Source organism: Macaca fascicularis, chromosome 15 (assembly GCF_037993035.2).
Source record: "Macaca fascicularis isolate 582-1 chromosome 15, T2T-MFA8v1.1".
Taxonomy (NCBI): domain Eukaryota; kingdom Metazoa; phylum Chordata; class Mammalia; order Primates; family Cercopithecidae; genus Macaca; species Macaca fascicularis.
In genome coordinates this window covers 49743130-49765952 of record NC_088389.1, presented here as the reverse complement: position 1 = coordinate 49765952, position 22823 = coordinate 49743130, and the positions used below count along the sequence as shown (strand labels likewise).

At 37.6% G+C, this 22823-nt stretch overlaps 1 long non-coding RNA gene across 2 annotated transcripts in view; it reads right to left on the bottom strand.

Annotated features, from left to right (window-relative positions):
- Nucleotides 1–22823, bottom strand: part of LOC102138910 (uncharacterized) — a 508925-nt gene that overhangs the window by 29191 nt on the left and 456911 nt on the right. The window contains exon 3 of one of the 2 annotated variants that reach the window (XR_010581725.1): nt 10413–10787. The exons of the other annotated variant lie outside the window; for it this stretch is intronic. This is a non-coding gene — a long non-coding RNA (uncharacterized lncRNA). Of the gene's footprint in view, nt 1–10412; nt 10788–22823 lie in introns of those variants that run through there. 2 annotated transcript variants of the gene reach the window in all.

Genomic DNA, 22823 nt, shown 5'->3' with positions numbered 1-22823 from the left:
AAAGGAATCAGTATGTGTTATAGTTTTATGCCTCAACGAAAAGGTTTAAAGTTCTCTAAAAACTTTCAAAGATTATAAAAATTCTATGTTAAATCCTTTAAGTGTGTTGATACGACAGATTATTTTTTATAGGTGTAACATTTCTATCGTTTTCAGCAATGTATCACATAGCAATGGAAACACTGAGAAACATTTCCAAACATCCGTTTTGAAAATGCTCTCTATTACCTCATAATGTGGCTGATGGTGCACTCCTGCCAGGAAAATGGAAAGCATTAGCTGGGCCTTTTGGGGTGGGGGTGGGAGGGAGGGGGTGGGGAGACAGAGGGGTTGTCATTATTGCTCTTCTGTGTTTGTATTGTGGGCATTACTTTCAACCTGCTGCTGCTTTTTTTTTTTTTTTTTTTTTGGAATTATCTTAAGATTCGTGTCAATTTTGACAATTAGCTTACAAAAAAGCAAATTAAATAACTCTTAAATCCACCTAACTGGGCACACAAACTTCAGTGAGTCAAAGGTTTGCAGAATGTAAAAGTGTCACTGTCATTCACCCCCACCCTCTGGAAATCACTCCCTTCCACATTGCTTACTGTGAATAAACAGAGAGCATCTGTCTTATTTGTGGACCTGCTCAAAGTGCCAGTGCCGATTTATATTAAATGTAAGTCAAGTTTAATATCATTCTTAATTTTGAAATTTAAAACTAGTATTTTCTTCTGGGACTCCAACTGATGTTCTATGCATCCCACTTTGGAGAACAAAGCTATAGCAAATAAATCAGTACAGAAGCATCGTGGAAAGAAGACTGTAGAAGTGAGACCAAGTGTATCAATTGTCACAACAAATACAAATAATCGGAAATTAAAGCTTAACTATGGAAGATACTTCCAAAACTAAAATATTTAATTTACTTTAAATATTAAGAACACACACAGAGAGAGACACACTTTTGTTTTAGTAAGCGCAAACAGAAAGGAAGTAGGGGCCACAATATTAATATCAGACAAAAGAGAATATGCAGCAAGTAGGATGACACAGGGCAGGGAATATCACTGAATATTAATAAAAAGCAAAGTCTGTAATAAAAATGCCATATGCTAGAAACCCTAGGCAAAACGTACAGATACACAGTAAAAAGAGACTTCAATATACCACCTTTACCTTGGCCATTTAAGTAGATAAAAACCAACCCAAAGATATAGAAGATTTGAATAATAAAGACAATAATTTATGTACACATGATTTCAAGGGAGGAAGCAGAGAATATACCTTCTTTCCAAGACTCTATGAAACATTTACCAATATAAATCATTATTTGGCTGCAAAAATAAAGCCAAAATAAATTCCCAAAGTAGTAATTCTCAAAATAGGAATTGTGTAGATCGTGTTTTACAATTTTAAATGTCAAAATTGGTAACTTACTCAATGTCACTGGTCTTTTACTATAAGCAATTTCCCTAAAACCATAGCTTTTCACCAAAACATCATAGAAATTACTATAAACTAGAAATATGCAAATTTATTATGTTCTTGAAATATTCCTGTTCTACTAACTTTATTTTAAAAAGATGATTCAAAGCTTAGACCGTTTTATCATTAAGGAAGTACATACTTATTATAAGAAATTCAAACAATAAAGTCTAAAGAAAAATGATAAAAATCATCCATAACCACATTACCCAGAGATGATTTTATCACTTCATTTTATTTTATACACACACACACACACACAAATCAACAACCAAAAAACAAATAACCTATTAAAAAATGGGCAAAGGACATAAAGAGGCACAAAGTAGCCAGCAAACATATCAAAAATTTTCTCAGTATCACTAATCATCAGAGAAATGCAAGTCAACACCACAGTGAAATGCCATCTCACACCAGTCAAAATGACTATTATCAAAAAATCAAAAACCATGGACGCTGGTGAGCCTGCAGAGAAAAGGAAAGGCTTATATGTTGTTGGTGGGAGTGTAAATTAGTCCAGCCACTAGGGAAAACAGTCTGGAGATTTCTCAAAGAATTTAAAACAGAGCTACCATTTGACCCAGCAATCCCATTAGTAAGTATACAGTCAAAGGAAAACAAATCATTCTACCAAAAAGACGCATGCATATGTTCACCACTGTGTTATTCACAATTTCAAAGACATGGAAACAACCCAGGTGTCCATCAATGGTGGATTAAAGAAAATGTGGTATATATACACCATGGAATACCACACAGCCATAAAAAAGAATGAAATCATATCCTTTTTAGTAACATAGCTGCAGTTGAAGACCACAATCCTAAGCAAATTAATGTAGGAACAGAAAACCAAATACTGCATGTTCTCACTTATAAGTGGCAGCTAAGCATTGAGCAAACATAGACATAAACACGGAAACAACAGGCACTGCGGACTACTGGGGAAGACAAAGGGAGGGGTGGCCTGGGTTGAAAAACTATCTATCAGATACCATGCTTAATACCTGGGTGGTGGGATCTGTACCCTAAACCACAAACCCATACATGTACCCCTTGTATCTAAAATAAAAGTTGAAAAAATTTCTAAATGTGTTTTTTTTGAGTAGGTGTGCAAGCATGCATTGCCTCCATTTGATTGACAAGGCTCGAAAAGTCTCAGGAGCTCACAGCAGTAAAAAGCAGTGGAATCCAGATTTAATCAGTTAAGTCACAAAATCCACACTCTTTTTATTATACCTTGCTAATACAGTAAAGAGGCATCAGCTAGACCATCAGGAGGTATAAATGTGAATTCCAGTTCTAACCTGAACTCATGTTTCCTCCATTTGGGGCCTTGGTTTCCTTATCTTGACTAGCTCATATGCTAGGTTTCTTCCTGCTCTGATTATCTGAGACACTCTGTTTAAGATTATTTATCATCTTTAACATGATCTCAAAATTTAGGCTACTTTACTATGTTCCCAGGATATCACCCACATATTTGCTTCAATTTGCCTTTAATTAATATGTGGTTAAGTAGTCTCATTAAATGAATAATGTCATGACTAATAAAAAAATTACAGAAAGGTCATTGGTATTTTGTCCCCGGTTCTCAGATGCTTATACTCACTTGCAGACAATTGAAGAAGAAAACATAAGTCTCCAAGATGATTAATTTTGTTTGTAAAACACCAGTCTTGTTCACTAACACTGGATCTCAAAATTATGCACTTTCTTAAGTAATTCAGATCTGTGGAGTATTTTAATGCTTTTACTCTCTTCAGAGAAAAAGCTATGGATGCTTAAGTCCAAATCAACACCTCCTAAAATATCAGTTTTTTAGGATGACTTTGCACAGCCTACTCTTACAGTTTGAAATGCCAAATATTTTCAGGTGGCATATCTTTTGTTTCCACACCATTATGTTTATTCAGGCATCAGCAATGCTATGTTCTTTTCCTGTGACCCTTAAAACCATATACAAATATACTTTCCCACTCTATGGGAAAACAGAGTGTGAAAGCACTTCTGAATGAATGAAAAAGATTAGGGTAAAGACCTCAGATTGGAACTTTAAACTGAAGCACCTGATACAGATATACTGAGCTAACGGCCAAAAGCAAATATATAACCGTAGTCAGGAAGACATAACCTCCCCCTAACACTTATAAAGTACCAGGCGGGAAATTCCTGTGCCTTTGGGTGTGTACTAACTAATGCTCAGAGCATTCTCTCTGCTGAAAATGGGCAGACATTATGTTTCTTCTTTCTTTCAGAAATTGCGTAAAACCATGTTAGAACTGAATTTGAGAGGGATTTTGAGCTAAACTTTGTGACTAATTAAGCTTTTAAAATTTATTGAGGCCTTTCACATCAAAGGACCTAAACCTGGGTGCAGCTCTCCTACTCAGGAAATGTGTGTCTTTAGGCAAGTCACTCATTTTCATAGGCCTCCATTTCCATAAAAAATTAAATAATATATAAGAAAGGTAAAGGATATCTTTGAGTTTCTATTCAGTTATAGTTCAGTGACAAGAACTAAACTTTCAGGTAAGGGATGTGAGTTCAGTATTCATATATACTATCTGCAGGACCTTGAAAACATCATTAAACTACTTCCATTTTCATACCTATAAAGTAGTGACAGGGAAACATACATCACAGAATTTATGTATTAGTCCAGATAGCGAGAAAATGACTGAGCATTATTTCATGTTTCCCCAAAGGGAAATATATATACACAATATACAAACTTTTTTGTCCTATAGTGTTATTTGGTTTTTGGTGATGATGATGATGATGGGTAACCTCTGTGTTGTTTTAGAGTCAAGTAACATCTAGGAGAATGTGCACAGTTGTGTTATCTATGATAATTAAATAAAATATACTCAAAAACAATTTTAGAGATTAAATGTTTTCTACCAACCTAGTCACATTTTCACCCATTTCCTTAGCTATTCCTGTTCTATTTCATGGTGTGCATTCCAAAAGCAATAAGTAATCTTGGATGTCAAGAAATTCTACAAGCAGTGGCAATGTTCTCTTTCCACAGCGTGACTATAAACAGAAATCTCATTACATGCTGACATTTATTTCTATTTAGTATTGCTCTTAACCTGGAGACAAAATGCAAATATGTATTTTATTATGAAATTCTTTTCCAACTTATATAAGGCATGTGTAACAGAATTTCCCACTCTTGTGAGTGTTTTGTTTCTTTGTTTGCTACAAAGACTTTTGAGGGTCTGCTGAATGCCAGCCTTTATGTAGGTGCTGGGATGAAAAAATTAATAAGACACAATCTCCTGCTTAAGGAACCCTAGAGTTAAACAGGTAGACATATTCGAATAGTTTCAATGCATTTGAATAATAATATTGTATCTTACTTCTTAGAAATGAGTTAAAGGTATAGAGAAGGCACATAGAAGGGAAGAGCAGGAAACTCCCTCTGGGGTTCATGAGGCCTTCATTGAGTATGTGACGCTTACTGAGGACCTGACAGATGAGTAGGAGTTCATCACTGCTCAATGAGAGCAATATTGGAAGAGAGGCAGACATGAAAAAAAGTTATGAGGTGAGGAAAGCAGGGCATATTTGAGAAACTGCACATGATTTCATATGCTAAGTATTCAATATACTTTTCATGCTGAGAAAGATATCTTAGAACCTCAGTATCTGAATACCCAATCAAACCTCTCACCCAATAAGCCATTCCTCTTCTCAGTGTCATTTTCTTTCCATATCATTAATTCCTTAAAGTCTTATCTCTCTTCTGACTTGATACTTCTCTGATTTTCTTCTTTTATGAAAAGGCCAGGAATATCCTGAGCAGAAAAAAATCCAGAAACATCTTCCAATTTCTCTTTTGCTGAGGTGAAATTTCTCTTTTGCTGAGGCTTACCCACCTGTACTAGTCAATTGGTAAGTGTGGAGTATGCCATGTGGCATTGGCGCGTCCCTCATAAGGGAAACAGTCTCTGTGTTTTGGGAGCCTACCCAATTCCTAACTCCTTTAATGAAGCTGGATGCAGGGCCTGGGTCTTTGCATCACCTCCTCGAGGAAAGGGCAGACTGAAGAGTCTAGGCTTTGGATGCTAGACACATAGGCTCCTATTCTAGCTCTGCCATTTCTTCTCCGTACAATCTTGGCAAGTCACTCATCTTTCTGAGCTTCAGTTTCCTTGGCTAGAAAAATGGATGCCCAGGGATTTGATTACCTGGGTGTCTGTGAGGAAAAATAATGAATAATGTTCATTAAAAGTCTAGGTAAACTCTCAACTTTGGGGGGATGTTTTAAGAACAGAGAAAAATAAAGTCCTAGAAGTGAGAAAAGTGTGACCATCCCCAGTTCATTAAAAATTACCAGTCTTTGAGTGGATTTTATTCTACCACATTGATAATTCCATTTATAAAACTCTGCTGCAGCACATACAGTATGGTAAAAATCTCAATTCCTGAGCAGCAAATGTTCCTAAATTGTGTACCCAATGATTTTATAATTAGAAACAACACATCTGGGAAGCAGAGATGAAATGTCTAACAATTGCTCAAAACACCTTTTGGGAATCCGCTCCTTTAGGTCATAGTATGTTCCGGGTAGCATCCAAAAAGACAAGATCAGGGGCTTGCAGATATTTCTCCACAGACGCTTATCTTCTGTGCACGCTGATGGGAGTCATCATGGTGTATGTCTGACTCTGGCATCTCCATCTCTGTCTCCTTTTCTGCTTTGTTTTGCCTCTCTTATCCCATTAGTGCAGCCAATATCTAGAGGTGCAATTCATAGACTCATTTTGGCACATATTTCTATACATGTCTATATATTTCTTTTCCAGGGATCAGATCTTCAGATACTCTGTCATCTTTCAGGAGTAGAGAATGAAATGAATGTCTGAGACCTAATAAGGGTGAGAGCTCTGAAGAACTCTTGTCATAAATAAATCATGACTGGACCCTTAAAACCTCTGGCCTAAGATCAAGTATTCCCAACCATTTTTGGCTACAGTCTCCATAGTTGTGAAATGTCACGTACCTACCCTTTCTAGATATTAGAACAAAGAAGGAATTCTTAGTGAGTTTTTATTTTCTTTCTGTAGTTATATGGGAAAATGGCGACTCTACACTAACTAATGTACTTCACTCCTTTGAGTGTCCTTATTTTTTTCATGATAAGTGGCTTGTATGCAAATTGTAACCTAAGTTCTTTCTCCCCAAGCTTCTACAATTTTTCAGTTTTAAACCTATTATTTACTGCAATCTCATAATAACCTGTTAAACCCAAGCTCTTGCACAGTTTGTGCCAAGATGAGATTTTTTAAAAATCGTATCTAAATTACTTCATGAAATAATGTTCCTATCTGCCGCCAAGCGGCTGTCAAGGCTGGGACAAAAAGCCTTGCTAAGAAGAAGAGAGCAAACTGAGCCAGGTGTCTCCAGGGAAACAGCGGAGTGGAAACCAGCTCTGGGAAGGATCCTCAGTAGACATCTTCTTACTTCATATTTTCTTCTAAATGGTGTAGGTGTTACCCTTACAAAGTGCATTTTTCTTTTCATATTCTGATTCTACAGAGAAACAAAAGCACAAAACCTTGTACCCTGGCTCTCATCTGAACTTCTATTCTGATGGAAATGAAGTATGAGAGAAGCATCTGTGCATTCTTAGGCTACATAACATGACCTTTAATGTACAATTTTGTCATTCATTCAGTTAGCAAACATTCTCTGAATCCCTGCTAAGTTACAGGGCATTGTACATAAACATATGCATAAAAGACTCAGTCTCCACTTTTAAGAAAATCACCCTCTGATGGCAATAACCATACAAACAGATTGTGACAGCACGAAGTGACAAGAGGTATTATTGTCTACAGGTGGACTCATGGTACTATGAGAATAGATGATATACTGTCCTTTTTGTTTTCATGTTTTTATTCAACTATTCACTCAGAAAACTTTTACCAAATAGCCATAGTATGAATTGTTCTATTCATAGCTCTGGGATCAACAAAAATGAATTGGATAAAATTGTATGCCAAGAGTTTTATTTAGAGAGGCAATGCATGTGCTGGATATTTTCTGTTGCTCTCCGGATCTGTCATTCATGTTTCCCACTCCACTCTGTGACCCACAAAGTTCACCTTTAATAGACTTCAATATTGATGGACTGTCCTCCAAAATATGTTTTCTATAAGCAGCCCACTAAACCATTTGAATTCCTTGATAGGTATTCTTCATAGGAGAGTAAGACTAAATGCACTTTTATATTTTAATATTTACTATACTTAATATCCACAGGCTATTTTCTATGTATATCATAATAAGGACATTTTTTAATTTATCAGGTTTTTTCTTGTATTAAATTTTACATATCTTCTGCCATTGTGATTTTGTTGTTGTTGTTGTTTTTATTTATACCAACTCCATTTTTTTAATCTGAGTAAAATTTTACAGATAAAAATCTCATTAAGGTAGTTCAATCTTCCATCAATGTTTAATCAATAATAAGATTAAATATATGTATAGTTGCTATTTTCAATGTTACTTTATGTTGGTTGTCTCTACCCACAATATTTACTTCTGATTTCATCACCTAAAATAAAATTACTATTTACAGAGATTGCTTAATTTCAGAAGAACTTTTAATTTTATCTAGGTAGGATTAAAATGGCAACATCAAAGTGATGGGATCAAAAAATCTTGCTTTACATTTTGCAGCTTCCTGGATTTATACATTTATAAAAGCACTTGGCACAGTATATTGAGATTCATGTCTGCCTCTCTCCAGAAAATGTGAGCTCCTTGAGGGTGGAAATTATGTATTATTCACCTCTGTGAAGCCCGTGCCTTGCCCAACCTGCCCAAGATGCTGTTAAGTAGACACAGGTTCATTGTAGAGTCATATATTTTTTTAATTTTATTCATATGCTAATCAATGTGTATGGCTTTTCAGGTGTTTCCTCTAGCAAAATGATCAGTATAGTGTTGTCAACATTCTTAGATGCAGGGAACCTTGTGATACATCTCTGGTATCTGCTTACTTTCACAAACTCTGTTCCTACTCTTTTCACAATTTGTTCTCATTTGTAAAACCCCTTTCCAAGCTCTATGGCTAAAAAAAATTTAAAAACGGTCAAGGGTGGCCACTGAGCAAAAACATTCAGAGTCTCACATACCAATCCTACTGGCCTTCAATCTCTCACTCCTGGAGTTAGATTCTATGCAACCAGGACCTGCAACAGTTTCCTGAGAGCAGGTGGGTTAAAGAGACGGGGGGAAAGAGGAAGGCAGAGAGAAAAGGAGGGAAGAAAATATAGTGTCTGTGGATATTCATTCATTTATTGCAAGCTCCATAAAGGGAGCAAATGTATCTGACTTTTTCACTTTTCTGTACCTACCTCCTAGAACACTACCTGGCTCATGTAGGTGCTCAATAAACACTTTTAACAGATGGGAGACCTATATAAACAACACTTGGATTTACTGAGAATTTACAATTTGACAGGTTCTGTGTTAATTCCTTTTGCATGTGATCTTGCTTTAAGTGTAATTCTCAAGCCATCTTTGTTACCCTTGTTTTACAGAAAAAGAAACTGAACTCTACTATTACATATGGGCTGTTATTAACTCTTTGCAATTAGGTATCATTGAGGAAAAGATCTGTCACAGTGAAAAGGAGCTCAGAGATGATCTAACCGAACACTCACGTTACTGATGGAGAAAATAATCCCCAGGTAGCCAGAGTGACTTTGTCAAGGTCTCACAGGAGTTAGGGTTGGAGGCTGGACCTGGACTCAGCTCTGTGACCTCAGTTGGGGACCTGCTAATCCCTAAATCCTCACCTTCTAACCCTAACCATAAGCTCTGTTTTGATGCCTCTTGTTGTTCTGTTGCTACCACGTGTAGAGAAGACTGAAAACCACCAGCCATACCACCAAATTATCAGCTCAATCCAAAAGAGAGCTAATGCTAAGTGTTCTTTAAATTATGCTTCACAATTACCCATGACACCACCTTCTGACCCCATCAGCTCTGTGAATTTTGTTTGTCTGCCCACGGTGGCCTTGCATACAGCACTTGGACTTTTAAGACACCAGCTTTGTCTATGGCCTTGAAAACTGCAGATCTTCTAGACTTGGCAGAGCAGCATCTACCAAACAACACAAGGTGCTCTGTTTCATGTTTTAACTTGACTCCATTGTTCACCAAATATATTTTTCTTTCTATGAAGTGTAGCTGAACAGTTTATGACAGGATTTAACATTTAAACCTGTAACATAAAGATCTCTCTTTGTCCCTGCACTCTGACGGATTGTCAAATAAGGTTAATGTGGATTGCTAAAAGCATGACTACCTTATTAGATAATTCCGCAGGTTTGCCTTTTGAGTCTGTGCATGTTGCAGATGGCAGAATCAACAAGAGCGGAGGTCAGGAAGAAGGAAAGGGACATGCAAATATGAACTTGTACTTCTGATGGGCGCCGGTTCTTGCTGCTCTGAAGGACTGCCATCCGGATTCCCGAGGATGGCCTCACACAGTCTACCTCATATCCTGGGCATGCCCCTACCTTGCACCTCAGGTAACCACTTCCCTATTGCCCTCACCTATCTCCTTCTGTGTTGATCTAGCAAAGTGAGATTATTTACCTCTCAGAACTGCATGATTTGATTATATTTATCATGCATAACGCAAAGTAGGTGTTTTACCAAGCAAATAAGACAGTAAGTAAATGCAACTGACTCTGGTTAGTAGTGAATTCACACTCACATCATCTCCTGGTGGGATTGTTGCACAAGACTCTCGTGACCAGTTTTCCTGCCTCTCTCTCACCTCCAAAGGATCATCTCAGAATGATCTTTCCTGAATATAAATATCTTCATGTTGCTCCTCTGCTGAAAACCCTTGATGCTACTTTAAACCTAGAGACTAAGGTACCAACTCATCAATGTGGCAGAGAGATGGGGGCTTGAAAATCTGGTCCCAACCTACCAACCTGATGTCTCCCACCTTAAACCACATGTCTTCTCCTCCAACATTACTTGACAACTCACTTCTCAATAAGACAGGCTATTACTTTGCAAGGATTACTCTCCTGCCTTTTTTCTAACTCATAATCTCTTAAGCACACTTCAAGACCCAGTATATGGAACCCATCCCCTGGGAAGCCATTGAAACACTTCCAGATAAAGCTAGTAATGTTTTTCTTTCATTAGAGCACTCATTGCTATCTGGGCACAGCAGCTCATACCTGTAATCCTAGCACATTGGGAGGCCAAGGAGGGCAGATTGCTTGAGTCCGGGAGTTCAAGACCAGCCTGGGCAACATGGAGAAACTCTGGCTCTACAAAAAAAACACAAAAATTAGCTGGGTGTGGTGGCTCATGCCAGTAGTCCCAGCTAAGAGGGAGGCTAAGGTGGGACGATCACTTGAGCCTGGGAAGTCAAGGCTGCAGTGAGCCATGATTGTACCACCGCACTTCAGCCTGGGCAACAGAGCAAGGCCCTATCTCCAAAAAAAAAAAAAAAAAAAAAAAAGGAACACTGATTGCACTAAAACCTAGCCATCGGACTTCTTATCTTCTCTCTACCTCATCAGATTGTGAGCTGTTCAAAGTGTAAAATTTGTATCTTACACTCACTTTTCACTCTAGGATTAACAAAACATGCTCATCAAAGTAACATCCATTTTGTTAAAGACACTGGGCTAAATTCTATGAGGAATGCAAAGACAGATTATTCAAAGCCTTTGTCCTTAGGGAGCGTGTTCCTCATTAGGACAGCTGTTACCCACACTAATATGTAGACTTTTTGCACAAATACATTTTGGTGGCAAATTTTTATGGCACCCTGCTGGAACTAAACTACATTCATGATTATTGCATTTTTGACTTTGTCAACCTTTAGCACCCCTTGAGAATTTTCACTATTCTGATTGTACATTCATGAGGCAAATCACTATGAGGGTATACAAGAGTGTACCCTCTCTTATACACTCATGAGGCGAATCACTCTGTGTATTCCAATCAATTCAAAAACATGTTTCAATGCTGCTTGATTTTTCTCTTTACTAGATTTCTCAGAGTATATATTCACAGTTGAAGCAAACATAACTGTACACACTGATCAAAATTTGACATAACATCTGAGATGGGGTCATGGTACATTGGGGTACTAGAGACACAGCAAATGGGCAACTCCCACCTGCCCATGTAATTCTCCTATGCATATAGTTTTTAAACCAGGAATGTATCTTACAGACACTGTAATAAATATGTCTCCAAAAAGGTCTAAATGGATACAGAAAAAAATAAACAGGAGGATCAAGGAAGGCTACACAGAAAATAATGTCTGAATGTACCTGGCTGAAGTACAGAAAAAAAAATGGTATAGTATGGTTTGGATTTCTGTCCCCACCCAAATACCATGTCGAACTGCAATCCCCACATGCCAGATGAGGGGCCTGGTGGGAGGTGCTGTGCTTGGATCATGGGGGCCGATATCCCACTTGCTGTTCTCATGATAGTGAGTGAGTTCTCACAAGATCTGATGGTTTGAAAGTGTGGTGCTTCCCACTTCATGCTCTCTCTTTCTTCTGCTTCACCATGGTAACATGTGCTAGCTTCCCCTCTCCTTCCGCCATGACTGTAAGTTTCCTGAGGACTTCCCAGCCATCTGAAACTTTGAGTCAATTAAACCTCTTTTCTTTATAAATTACCCAGTCTCACGTCATTCTTTATAGCAGTGTCAGAGTGAACTAATACATGGCACTAACTTTTAAACCTTGTAAATAATTCATAAATTTTATTTTAGTCACTTTTTGGCATTCCAATAAGGTGACTGTCACAAAATACTCTACCAATAGCAATCTGGTGGATAAATGCATGGAAAAGTAAATGGGACGTCAATCCAGAGATGTAACTAAATAGCACTAGAAGGAATCTTTTCGGCAGCTCGGGCTTGGTCAAAAGATTTCACCTAGGAATTAGGTGCTGTGCTTGGTAAAATAAAAATCACAAAATTGATTCCAGTTGAAAGTGCTAGAGATGAATGATGAAAATGTTTTCAGGACAGAAAAAAAACTTTATTTTAATGAGTAAGAATTTATGGAACTCCACTTAGGACCCAGAAACTGGATGAAGACTCAGGTATTCAAAGGTTAATAGAACACGGCCCTGCCCTACCCAGTCTCACCTGGAAACACACTTTGATAATCAAAAAATGCTTCGCCTTGGTAGTGGAGAAACAGTATTCCTGAACTAAAAGCTGCTCTGTCCCACCTAACAAAACTTAAAAGCAAGACCCAAAAGGATTAAACTACTTTCAAGCAATTAACCACATCTCAGAAAAAAATTCAAAAATACTTGAAAGAATATAAAAATATCCAGCACTCAGCAAGGTAAAATTCACTGTCTGGCATCCAATAAAAGAAAAAGTAGCAGAAGGCAAAGAATAAAAAAATGCAATGACAAGAAGAAAACTGAGTTCATCAAAATTGGCCCAGAAATAACACAAATGATAGGATAAGTAGATAGGGATATTGTTCAAGGGTTATTGTTGTATTTCATCTGTTCAAGAAGATAGAGGGAAAGTTGAACATTTTATGTGGAGGCATGGAAAAATATATGTACCTCTCCAATTGAACTTATAAAAATGAAGTCTACAATACCTGAGATTAAAACATGCTGCAGGGAACCAGTAGCAGATTGGACAATGCAGAAGAAAATATTATGAACTTGGGCCAGGCATGGTGGCTCATGCCTGTAATTCCCAGCACTTTGCGAGGCTGAGACAGGCTGATCACCTGAGGTCAGGACTTCAAGGCCAGCCTGGCCAACACAGTGAAACCCTGTCTCTACTAAAAATACAAAACAATTAGCTGGGTGTGGTAGTGCATGCCTGTAATCCCAGATACTCAGCAGGAGGCTGCAGCAGGAGAATCACTTGAACCCAAGGCAGAGGTTGCAGTGAGCTGAGATAGCACCACTGTACTCCAGCCTAGGCAATAGAGCAGACTCCATCTCAAAAATAAATAAATTATATATATATATATGAAACCTGGAGCTATAGCAACAGAATTCCAAAATGAGACATAAAGAGAAAAAAGATCAGAATTAATTGAACAAACATCACTAGGTTGTAGGACAATTACAAGTGGCCTAACGTAAGATTATTTGAGTCTCTAGTATAGAAGGAGGTGTAGAAACAATATCTAAAGATATAATGGCCAAAATTTGGTCATATATGATGAAAACTATAAACCCACACATTTCCAAAAATGTTTTTGAAACTTAAGCACAAATAAATGAAGAAAACTACAACAAAGCACACCATAAAATCAAACTACTTAAATGATAAAGAGAAAACCTTATAAGCAGCTAGATCAGAATTACATATTACCTACAGAGGAACAATTATAAGGATACAGGGTTGATTTAATATTTAAAAATTCAACCAATGTGAATTTAATCAAAAATTCACATATATTGGTTTCCTAGGTTTGTCATAACAAAGTACCATCAATTAAGTGACTTAAAACAGAAATTTATTCTTTTACAATTCTGGAAGCTAGATGTCCAAAATCAAAGTGTTTGCAAGGTTGATTTCTTCTCCAGGCTTGGAGGGAGAATCTGCTCCATGTGTCTCTCCCGGCTTCTGGTGGTTACCAGCAATCCTTGGCGTTCCTTGGCTTGTGGCAGCATAACCTTTACTCTCTGCCTTTGTTTTTAACATGTTATTGCCCCCTCTATGTCTCTGTCTCTGTTTTTCTCTTCTTGTAAGGATACCAGTAATTCAACTGGGGCCCACCATAGTCTTGTATGACCTCAGCTTATCTTAACTAATTACATCTGCAAAGACCCTATTTCCAAATGAGGTTTTGGGTAGACATGAATTTTGAGGGGACACTATTCAACCCAGTTCAATATGGCAAAAGATCAAATTGGATATCTGCCTAACACCATATATAAATGATCATGTTAAGAATCATGTTAAGAATTTGTATGTCAAAAATGAAACTTTCAAAATACTTTGTAGCAAATATAAATGAATATAATTTAGACTTTGGAATAGGAAATGATTTCTTAAGCAAGACACAACTTTGGCTATTCCACCTAGTATGCCAATATTAATAGACTGAAAAAGAACCTACACAATCATCTCAATAGATGTGAGGGGAAAAATATTTGAAAATATTCCAAAATCCATTTCTGTAAAACTCTCAACTACGCAGAACAGAAAGATCTTCCTCAACCCCTGATAAAGGGCACAGGTAACCTCATACTTTGTGGTGAAAATGAATACTTTTCCCCTAAGATCAGGAGCAAGGCAAAGATACCTCTTCCCTGTCATGCTTCCATTCAACACTGCTTTGTATCTTCCTCCTCTATACCACAAAATACTTTCAAAATTGCTGGTGAGCTCAGAGCTGGAGCCAAGCCCTCACCTTGCTGTTGGACTCAAGGATACCCAGCTACTTCCTCCATCACCCTGGAATGTGTGATACACTACGAAGCCCCCTCAGTTCCTGCCACCTAGGCATTGTTACTCAACTTCTCATTTGTTGACTTGAACGCCAGATTTCATTATGAGTTCTGTAGTTTCAAGATTTAATCCTGGGAAGCAAAGTAGTGTATCTTTTTGCTCTGGGATTCCCAACAAATTATCTGGGAACTATGAAAATCAGGTATTCAATACACCATCCTCACTGCCTTCCCAAAAATATTTCAAGCAAAAAAAAAAAAAAAAAAAAAAGATGCTGGATCACTTTTCATGATTCTACCAGCAACCAAGGTAGTTTTTCCTTCTCTAATTCTTTTTCTATCTCCTGGTCAAATATTTGTTTCTTTTTGGACATAAAAGACTCACTCTTCTCATTTTGTATATATTTAATATAAATTTAATGTTTTGAATCCTCCAGGATTTAGCTCGTCATATTTTAAGTCAACTTGGGAAGAAAACAAACAATAATGTGCCATTTCTTTTCTCACTTCAGCACCTAGCTCTTGCAATTGAAAGATACAATTTTCAAGACATGGGTCTGCTATTGATTCACAAATGCCACATCAGAGTTCAAAGATTAATAATTTGATGACTTATTTGTCTCTGAATTGCTCCTACATTTTTTGGCAATGCATACAGAAAACTACTGCTGCTGACTGACTGGTACCTGAAAGGCAGGTCCTACAGGAAATGAAAAATGCATAATAAATAACAAAATATTCCCCTACTCCAATTACTTAAGGTGATGGAAGCAATACTGGAAGCAACAATAATTTTTAAATTGGAAAAGATTATTATTAATGCTAAAACATTTTTAAAGTCACCTAAGAACAATGCATTTGTCTTCACAAATTACAAATACATATTACACATATTCTCACATATAATATGGAGTGAAATTTATGAGATGGATAATTACATGTATTGTATAGGTAAAATACATATATAGAGAAAGGAATTGTAAAGATTCTCAGCAACCCAATCCTTCTTTGTAAAATAGTCTCATTCTCTGAAGGCTGACTTGAGTGAATTCCAAAGTTGGCTAGTATCTAATTTGAGGCACCATAAAATGTTATTCAGATGTGTTAGAAAATAAGAACAAATGATGAAAACAGTGTTTTATGGTATGGTAAAATAACCCAATTGAAAACATTCTCCAGGAGGTGGAACTTAACATGTTTCCACTGCATGAGCATGGCTTGTGCTTAATGGTTTACTTTTAAAGAGTAGAGATTATAAAGAGTGGGGAAGTAATTTACAGTAGAGGAACCTGACAAATACTACCTTGTTTGGGTGATCAAGCTTAACATCATAAGTGATAACATGTTGATTGCAGGGAGCCTTGATATTATCTAATGGGAATGGCATTTCATGTCTATAGTCTTCTTCCCTAAAACCCATAAGCCCAATCTAACGATGAGAAAAACAGATGAGAGACATTCGACCTGACCAGTACTTCTCAAAACTGTCAAGGTAATCAAAACCAAGGAAAATCTGAGACATTGTCACAGACCAGAGGAGACTAAGGAGGCATGGCAATGAAGTGCAGTGCAGAGTCCTGGATGGGATTCGGGACGGAACAAAGACGTTAGGGAAAAGCTAGCGAAATATAAATAAAGAGTAGGATTTAATTAATAGTAATGTACTAATAGTTAATAGGAATGTACCAATGTTGGTTTCTTAACTGTGGTAAGTATGCTATCATGATGTATGATGTTAACAATTGAGGAAACAGGATGAGAAGTATATATTAGGTTGGTACAAAAGTAATTAGTTTTTTGTCACTGAAAGTAATGGCAAAAACTAATTACTTTTGCACCAACCTTTGTAACTTTTATAATCTTTATAACTACAGAAACGTTACAAAGATGGTACACAGATTTCCTTCTCTATGCACCATCTTTGTCACTTTTCTGTAAATCTAAGACTATTCTATACTTTTTAATTTATTAAAAAACAAATTCCCCCAATCCTTTTTGAAATCTGCTCAGTGATATAGTCAACTTACAAAAAACCAATTTCTACGTGAGATAAACATGAATGGGCCAGTGAAAAGTCACAAGTTCAAATCCATCATGGGACCCTACCATTTGAGTGACCTTAAAACTTGATAAGCCACCATTTTCTCCCATATAAAACAGGATTAGCAGTACTCGTCCTGTCTACCTACTTCAGAAGACAGGAAAAAACAACTATATATTGGGTATCAATTATGTGTCAGAGAACTTAAATGTCTGTATATCTTAATCCTCACAATGATCTTGTAACATAGGTAACCTTGTATCATACAGGTAACATGGACCTATAAATCTATTTTTCAGATGTAGGAAGCTCAAAGAGGCTGTGTAAATTGACTAAGGTTGTATGATTAGTAAGGGTTAAAGTCAGATTTTGAACACAAGTTCCTCCAAACTGCCACGTATGCACCGTAAACATAAATGCTTTGTAAACTGTCTGGCAACTATACATACTTCCCTTAACACTACACACAAGACAAATGTCTGAGAGCCCAGGTGAGTGCCCAAGTACAGTCAAAAAGGGCCTCTCACCACTTGTAATTACTGAGAGAAGAGCCATTCAGGCAAAGGGTACTTGAGCAGCCTTTTGAAGCACCAAGAGCCTGCACATCCCATGCGCTCTCATGTTCCTCTTTCTAGGTCTTGGGGGCTGCTCTGGGGAATTCTTAGCCTGCCTTTTGGCAGCTCCACAGACCTTCTTTCTGCCAGAGTGCTTTGTACCAGGGCTGTCCAAGGTAGAAGCCTGAGAGGCTTACCGGTAATGCTATGTGATAACAGTGTATCAAATTCATATTGCCACTTCTGCCAAATGAATTTAATTAAGCAGAAAAATGGGTTACTGAAATGAAATACACATGTGCTCTTTAAAGTCATGCGTGCCTTGGGGTATTTGGAAAGTGCCCTAAATGCATGTTATTACATGAATTGTGTTAACAGCCAGAAAGCAAGCTTTAGATCCTCAGTATTTGCTTCGAAATATGTGAGCATCTTGGAATCTCAGTGTTAATGTGTCAGTTTATCTTCATGAGATAAACGGCATTTTGTGCCAGGCCAAGGCAAAATCTCCCCACTCACTAATCAAAATACAATAAATTTTGCTGGTTTAAAGTTTCAGCTTTTTTTTGCAAATTCAGACAAAGCTCTCCAAAGATCTAGGCAACTAAGAGAATTGTTATTACTATTCTCACTCTTAATAAGGACATTAATTGCCTTTAAACACAAGTATTTGTTATGGATTCATTAAAAATCATGAATGGTTTAACTGAGAGGACTATTAAAGATCATCTAACTCAATCCCTTCCTTTTATAAATGAGGAAACTGAAGCCCAGAAGGATGTCTAGCCAGGAATGGCCCAAGGAGTTCATGGCAAGGCTGAGCTCATAACTCAGGCTCTAGGCTGGTGACACACAGCTCATGCAGGTATTCTGTCTTGGATAGGGAGATTCTTTAGGTTATTTTTGTTTCAAAGAATCTGTGATACATACATAACCAAGTCTCACTTAAAAGTCATGCATCCGGTGGTGGGGAATGAATAACCTGAATCTAACTGGGGGAATCATCACGTATACACAGAATGAGAACCATTTTAATTTCCAAAGGAGAAATAGATTGTTTTTCCAAAAATATCAACGTCATAAAAGACAAAGAAGGGCTGAGAATTATTCCTGACAAAAGGAGACTGCTACTGACTGAATGTTTGTGTCCTCACCAAATTCATAGGTTGAAATTCCAACCCCAATGTGATATTTTCAGAATGTGAGGCCTTTGGGAGGTGATTAGGTAACAAAGGCAGAGTCCTATGAGTGACATTGGTGTCCTTATTTAAAAAGACCTCAGGTGAGAGAGGAGAAACTACCAACAGAGTAAAGAGACAACCTACAGAATGGGAGAAAATTTTCACAAACTATGCATCTGGCAAAGGTCTAATATCCAGCATCTATAAGGAACTTAAAGAAATTTACAAGAAAAATGAAATATTAAAACTGAGTAAAGGACATGAATAGACACTTTTCAAAATAAGACATACGAGTGGCCAACAATCATATGAAAAACAGCTCAACATCACTGATTATTAGAGAAATGCAAAAACCACGATGAGATACCATCTAACACCAGTCAGAATGGCTACTATTAAAAAGTCAAAAAACCATGCAAATACTGGTGAAGTTGCAGAGAAAAAGGAATGCTTACACAGTCTTGGTGGGAGTGTAAATTGGTTCAGCCATTGTGGAAGACAGTGTAGTGATTCCTCAAAGACCTAAAAACAGTTCAACCTAGAAATTCCCTTACTGAGTATATACCCAAAGGAATATAAATCATTCTATTATAAAGACACATGCATGTCTATGTTCACTGAAGCACTATTTGCAATAGCAAAGACATGGAATCGGCCTAAATGCCCATCAATGGTAGATTGGATAAAGAAAGTGTGATACATATACACCACGGAATACTATGCAGCCACAAAAAAATGAGATCATGTCCTTTGCAGGGACATGGATGGAGCTGGAGGCCATTATCCTTAGCAAACTAACACAGGAACAGAAAACCAAAAACTGCATGTTCTCACTTATAAGTGGGAGCTAAATGATGAGAATACATGGACACACAGAGGGGAACAACATACACTGGGATCTATTAGAGGGTGGAGGTTGGGAGGAAAGAGAGGATAAAAAAAAAAACTAATGGGTACTAGGCTTAATACCTGGGTGATTGTATTAGTCTGTCCTCATGCTTCTAGCAAAGACATACCCGAGACAGGGTAATTTATAAAGGAAAGAGGTTTAATTGGCTCACAGTTTCATATGACTGGGGAGGTCTCACAATCATGGTAGAAGGCAAAGGAAGAGCAAAGCCATGTCTTACATGGCAGCAGGCAAGAGAGCATGTGCAGGGGAGCTCCCCTTTATAAAACCATCAGATCTCATAAGACTTATTTACTATCACGAAAACAGCACAGGAAAGACCCACCTCCATGATTCACTTACATCCCACTGCCTCCCTCCCAAGACATGTGGGAATTATGGGAGCTAAAATTCAAGATGAGATTTTTGTGGGAACACAGCCAAATCTTATCAGTGATGAGATAATCTGTACAACGAACCCCTATGATGCAAGTTTACCTATGTAACAAACCTGCACTTTTACCCCTAAACTTAAAAGTTAAAAAAAAAAAAATCCCAGGGAGTTCCCTTGCCTGTTCCAACACAACAGGACTCAAGAAGAAGGCATCAGCTACAAACCAGGAGACAAACCCTTGACAAACACCAAATCTGCCGGCACCTTGATCTTGGACTTTATGGCCTTCAGAACTGTGAAAAATAGTTTCTGTAATTTGTAAGTCTCCCAGGCTATGGTATTCTGGTAGAGCAGCCTGAATGAGCTAAGATAGAAACTTAATCAGCATTACAATGAAATACATAACTAGGTGAGATGGTGCTAGAGGAGGAAGTGTCATAATGACATTATTGGGTCAATTGATAATTACAATATAGACCATAAATTGGATAAAAGTACTGTTGTCACTATTACATTTACTGAGGTTGATAACAGTACCTAGGAAATTGACACTGAAATATTTAGGGGTGAATAAATATGGCATGCAACATACTCTTAATTTTGTCAGGAAAAAAATAGAAAGAAAACAATCAAATAGAGCAAAATGTTAACACTGATGAAACTGGATATAGAGTAGAAGGGTGTTCTTTGCTCTATTTTTGTAACTTTTCTCTGTAAGTCTGACATTATTCCAAATAAAACGTTTTTTAGAAAAACAAGCCATGCAAATGATTACCAACAACACCACAAAATTACAACCACCCTCTATTCAAGAGCAAAGAAGGGCATTTAAAGAACATCTCCAAAAATATAGTCTTTTAAAGTCATGGCATCCTTTATGCATATTTACCACAAAACCAAACTTTCAGTAAGTACAAGCAATGAATAGGGTCACCCCAGAAGGGCTTCCAGCTTGGTGTTTGTGCCTTGATTTTGGGCTGGCTTAATGCCCTATAGGCCTGCTGTCATTGATCGATTTTGTTATGCTCTTTCATAATGAAGAAAATAAATATAATAATTTTCTATTATCTTAAAAGTTGCAATGAGAAAACTGATACCTCTTTAATGGAGCCAAATAATTAACTCACATATTTTCTCTTTAAAAAAAAGCTACAAAAACTGTAGGTTACATTCTTGAATATGAACAGGAACACGGTCACATTAGGCCACTCTGAGGGACCTCATTCTAATGAGGAAAGACAAAAACCATTTCCCTGATGGCTTGAACAATGAGGTTCATGACAGTTTTATTTACACAGTCTTATTTACTCAGGCCCAGAATAGCAATGCCTGCTCATCCCAGGGAAAGCAAATCCTTTTCTCTGAATTTGCCATTTGATTCTGGGCACTGCCTGTCAGCTGTCTGTTTCATGAGTCTATGCCAATACAGATTGTACACGAGGGCAATCTGCACACAAATCATGTGGCTTTTGTGTTCCCCATGGATAAAAACAAATTCTGGTCACCACTTCATATATGTGAGGTATTTGGAGAACATATTAATTGACATTTTCTGCTGATGAAAGGGTAGCTTTACTATTATAAATCATTCACAGATAAATGTATTCCAGTAGGTATTGCCCAGTATGATTGGAGTTCTTGACATGTGCTCTGTTCCGGAGATGGAACTAAGCCCAAAGTCTGGATCCTGCCCTCAGGGAGTTTGTAATTGAGTTGGAATCACAGGAGCATATAAGGGCACTATAGGAAGCCACAAGTCACGCACCATAGTGCTCAAGAGGCTCTATGCACAAAGCAAAAGTTGTTCAGTGTAATAGCCCTGACACAGAAGGCACCTGCACAGCAATTTCCAACATATTGATTAGCCAGCTATGAATTGCAACCCAAATATGCCATGCTCTCTCTTGACTTCTTTGTACATACTATTCCTTCTGCCTAGAACATTCTCTGCCATCCTACCCTCATCACCCAATATCCCCCTTTTCCACCACTGACATTCCTCCCTTTCTTTGTCTAACTCACAGTTTCTTGCTTGGATGTTATGACTCCTGAAAAGTTATTTGTGACCCTTTTCTCCTTGGTCTAGGTTAGAGGTCCTTCCTGTCTTCTCCCTCTAGGCCAGGCAATGACCCATTATAACCTTTATCACATTGCATAGCAAGGTGGTTATAAGGCAGAGGGGAGGTGGGGAGGGACCTAGAGTCAGGCTGCTTGAGATCAAATCTTGAAACTGCCACCTACAGGCTTTGAGGCCTAAGTCATTTTGGTTGAGTTCCATAACCCCTCTGTATCTCCTGTGGTTTATTATTTCATTTAGTCTCAAGCCAGTCCTCCAAGGGATACTGCTCTCACTTCACAGAGGAAGAAACTGAGTCTCAGAGAGGTTACATAACTGACTCAATGTAACCTACCCAGGGAGCACAGATTCAAAGCCAAGTCTAGAGGATGTGAAAGACATCAGTTTTAAGCACCATGCCGAACTTTCTCCATCAAGTGATTCTAAAAGTTCTGCTTCTTATTACTAAGGAGTCTGGGCAGGCACTGGGTCTGTCTTTCTGAAAGAGGCCACAAACAAGTGTCAAAAGACTGTGCTGTGTCAAAAGTTTGACACAAGTTTTCGACTCTGTCAAAACCTCTTCCCTGAATGTGCCTTCCAATGGCTGAACTTCAAGTTGACAATTCTAAGAAACTCCTTGGGAGCCATTAGTTGAGCTTTCACATCACATTTAGTGACACAATATTCAACTGTTTTTCATTTCCATTTTTACTTTTATTAGGAGTAGGAGAGTGTATTGGTTCATTTTCACACTGCTGATAAAGACATACCTAAGACTGGGTAATT